Below are 4985 nucleotides of genomic sequence, written 5' to 3'. Positions count from 1 at the left end.
TGAAGGCCCAAATGAGAGTGACAAGTTAGCATGGGTGTAGGAAAATCGAAATCCCAAAAAGCACAAAATTGACACATTTGGATACAAGTCAAATAAGCTTCAGCAGGTGTAGGGACCATAATTGTCTCATCAAAAGCATCATATTTGCATAACAAAGTGGTGGAAGAGGAATTGCAGAGCAGACATCACCCACCCTTAGCCAACAAGTTTGGTTTTTTACACATTTTTGGGCTCATACCAAATCAAAGTTTCCAACCCTAACACCTCACCCTAATCACTCCCTCAGTTTCCTTATATATAGAGCATCATTCTCCCTTAAATGATCAAGATTTACAGCCATCGAAACCCTGTTGAAAACACATCTCACTTCCCTAAAAAAACAGAGCATTTAGTCTGAACCTTAGAGCCATTTTCAAAACCATAAAAGCATTCCAACACCTTCCTTGAATCTTCCTGAAGCTAATTGAATCCATATAAATGGTTGAGACCCCCCCCCCCCCCCCCGCCACACACACACACACTCACATGAGCTCCCCATATATGTTGGAATCACCATCTGAACCTTTTTCCGATAAGGTAGTTAACACTATCATTTCATTCCAAACAAGTTACACTTTATTCTTCATGATCCAATGAAGCTTAACCTCATGTTTCGAGCCTTAATCATTGCACCAACATAATTTAATTTTTATTTTAGGTTTAAGTTTTCGTTCGTATTTGTCTGAAATTCCCCATACTCATAGTCAATCAATTGCTCATGCGTATGGAGGAGGCAACGATGACCAAAAGAGAAGTCAAATCAATGCTTGATTCCACTTGAAACTTCGAGTTGCAGAGATTTGATTTTCGTGCTTCCAAGGTTGAAGAAGATACCATGTTCGTTACTTCCTGCGTTTCAGTTTTCATTTTTTATTTAAATTTTTTGTCCTGCATGTTCTTATTGGTTGATTAAGGTGACATGTCTTCTGAGCTTGGATGTGTGTTGGTCAATGCGTGTGTTTGGTGTTCCCCATGATCTGGACCATCCTTTGTGCATACCTATTTTAAACAGTCAGATCAAAGGGTTGTGGTTGGTCCATTTAATTATTTTCAATTGAGGCATTTAATATATATTCATGCGCATGTTTGGTTACCAGCCAAACACACTTGGCTCAGTGGTAAGGGGTTTGGTCTATAACCCCAAGGTTGGGGGTTCAACCCGTGGTGTGTAACACCCTTCTAAATACCCCAAATTATTATAATTAAAATAACAATATATTCATCAGAGTAATCATGCCCCGAAGGGTGTCACACAATCATTTCACAAAAATCCTCAATCATTCCTGTCATGCTCATTTATTTAATCAACATAAGGTTCTTTTGCATAATTCGCAGCGGAATAAAATCCAACATCAATGTAAAACATGTAACACAATACATGTAAATCATTCAACCACAAATATCAAATTAATTAAAACATTCCCTCCCGATGTTACATCTATCAGAGCATGACCCATAAGAAACTACTCTAGACTCCAAGCATAAGCTTCTACTCAACTCATTTCTCGTTACCTGAAAAATAGGCGTAAGGGTGAGTTCCTCAATCAATATAATAAGCATTATAGAACAACATGTAATGCCAAGTAATTAACACATTAATTCACCCTAATTAGACTACGCATTCAGCAACAGTAATATCCATTCAAACATCATACTCAACAGTACAATCTCCATCATATTAAATCATTAACAACCCAACACACAACACACATATGATACTGGAATACATCCATTCATATCATATGCCATACATTCATTATGCAATGAGACTCTATGCATGCGGTACCGACTATGTTGTGAACATATAGTTCAACCTCACCGTCCAAATCCAGGCACGGCTACCAAGCTCACTAGTCCCACTCATTTGAGACATAGTGACTCACTCACTAATTCCTCACCATGGGAATTAGCTACCACCCCAAATGGGCCATGATATGCACGCTAATCACCTAGCATGCAAACAACAACAACAACAATCAACATGATTTACTCACTAATTCCTCACCATGGGAATTAGCTACCACCCGAAGGCCACAATACGCATGCTAATCACCTAGCAATGCAACATCAACGATAATCAAGAATAGACACATGCTCACACTCTAAGCTATAGAATAGTCTATTCACAAATGCATACATTCACAACATCATGTATACCATTCCATATTATCAACACAATTTATCACAAAAGCATATTATATCATGCCAAACAACAACCACAATATTAGCACACTCCACTAATATCTATACTGCTCAAACAGCGGGAATTAGTCTCTATTACATCATAGGCCAACATAGGCCAACCCTCAAATAGGCACACAACATTACAATTAACATTTTTCCACTCTGCAACAGCGTTAACCGGTTAACGCCCTGGGTTAACCGGTTAACGCAGCACAACACGCCTTCTGTCTCAAAATTTAACAGTGTTAACCGGTTAACGCCCTGGGTTAACCGGTTAACGCAGCACAAACAGCCAAATATCAGAAATTACAACAGTGTTAACCGGTTAACACCCTGGGTTAACCGGTTAACGCAGACAAAACAGCACATATTCATAATCCAACACAGTGTTAACCGGTTAACACCCTGGGTTAACCGGTTAACGCAAGACAGAAGCTGTTCCTGCGCTAACTCAAGGCAGAATGCAGAATTCTCCGCATTTTCCGCCATTGGAGGACTTCCGGACCTCCGAATCCGATTCCGTAAAAAGCCATACGATCGGGAAATTACAACAGTCTCAATTACCGACTAAATTTCAACTTCTAACACGGTTCATCCAACAAAATTTCAGTATTCACAGTTCCCAATTAGGGTCAATCAACAGCTTATCACTACCCATGACATGTTATCCCATAATACCCGTTAATTGACGATAAACCCCTCTTACCTGAGTTAATCCGGCGAATCTCTAAGCTCAAGCCCTTCCTTCTTCAACCTTCAGCCCTCGCTCTGTCTCTTTGCCCTTTTCCTCTTCTTTCACGATCGTTCTCTGTTTCACGTAAAACCTTTTCTTACCAAATGGGATATTTCCTTAAGTCCAACTTATATATTTTCCAAAATAATAATCCAATAATAATAATAATAAAATTTCCAATTATTTAATTAAATTAATAAATAAATTATTAACTCAATTCAAATAATTATTTTATTATTATCGGGGTGTTACAACTCTCCCCCACTAAAAGAGTTTTCGTCCTCGAAAACATACCTCAAGCGAATAACTCCGGATAAGACTCTTTCATCTGACTCTCAAGTTCCCAAGTCACATTGCCACATGCTGGTCCTCCCCAAGCTACCTTCACCAAGGCAATCTCTTTACCCCGCAACTGCTTCAACTCTCGATCCTCAATCCTCATAGGTGATGTTTCAACAGTCAGGTTATCTCTCACCTGTACATCATCTACTTGGACTACATGCGACGGATCATGAATGTACCTCCTCAACTGAGACACATGAAAAACGTCATGCAAATTCGCAAGCGACGGCGGTAAAGCGATACGATAGGCTACTTCCCCTATCCTTTCCAAAATCTGGTAAGGACCAATAAATCGAGGAGTCAACTTCTTTGACTTCAAAGCTCGACCAACACCAGTTATCGGAGTAACACGAAGAAACACATGATCTCCCTCTTGGAACTCAAGTGACTTTCTTCTCTTATCATGATAACTCTTCTGACGACTCTGAGCAATTCTCATCTTATCCTGAATCATCTTAATCTTTTCAGTAGTCTGTTGAACAATCTCCGGTCCAACCACAGCACTCTCACCGGACTCATACCAACATAAAGGCGTCCGACATCTCCTACCATACAAAGCTTCAAACGGTGCCATACCAATACTCGAATGAAAACTATTGTTGTAGGTAAACTCAATCAAAGGCAAATAACAATCCCAAGCACCTCCTTTTTCCAAAACACAAGCTCTCAAAAGATCCTCTAATGACTGAATCGTCCTCTCAGTCTGACCATCAGTCTGCGGATGATATGCAGAACTCAATCTCAACTTAGTTCCCAAAGCCTTCTGCAAACCTTCCCAGAACTTCGATGTAAATCTAGGATCTCTGTCCGAAACAATACTCGACGGAATACCATGCAAACTTACAATCTTCTCAATATACAACTCGGCTAATCTCTCTAACGGATAATCCATTCTGATCGGAATGAAATGAGCCGATTTCGTCAATCTGTCAACAATCACCCAAATAGCCTCAAAATTCTTACTTGTCCTTGACAACCCAGAAACAAAATCCATACTGATACTATCCCACTTCCACTCTGGAATAGCCAACGGTTGCATTAGCCCAGACGGCTTCTGATGCTCAATCTTTGACTTCTGACAAGTCAAACAAGAATAAACAAAACTCGCAATTTCTCTTTTCATTCCCGGCCACCAAAATAACTTCTTCAAATCATGATACATCTTCGTAGCTCCAGGATGAATACTCAAGCCACTACGATGTCCTTCTTCCAGAATACTCTTCTTAAGTTCAGTAACATCCGGAATACACACCCGACTACCAAATTTCAAAATACCATTCTCATCAACTCTGAATTCACCACCTTGACCTTGATTCACTAAAGTCAACTTATCAACCAAAAGCATATCGGATTTCTGACCCTCTCGGATCTCGTCCAGAATACCACTTGTTAACTTCAACATTCCCAATTTAACACTATTGTGAGTACTCTCACACACTAAACTCAAGTCTCTAAACTGCTCAATTAAATCCAATTCCTTAACCATTAACATAGACATATGCAATGATTTCCGACTCAATGCATCAGCCACTACGTTTGCTTTACCCGGATGGTAATTCAAACCAAAGTCATAATCCTTCAGAAACTCTAACCATCTCCTTTGTCTCATATTCAGCTCTTTCTGATCAAACAAATACTTTAAACTTTTATGGTCACTGAAAACTTCAAATCTTGACCCATACAAATA

This window comes from Lathyrus oleraceus, chromosome 7, assembly GCF_024323335.1.
Source record: "Lathyrus oleraceus cultivar Zhongwan6 chromosome 7, CAAS_Psat_ZW6_1.0, whole genome shotgun sequence".
In the NCBI taxonomy this organism is placed as follows: Eukaryota; Viridiplantae; Streptophyta; class Magnoliopsida; order Fabales; family Fabaceae; genus Lathyrus; species Lathyrus oleraceus.
The sequence above is the reverse complement of the archived record's forward strand: the minus strand, read 5'-3'. Positions refer to the sequence as shown.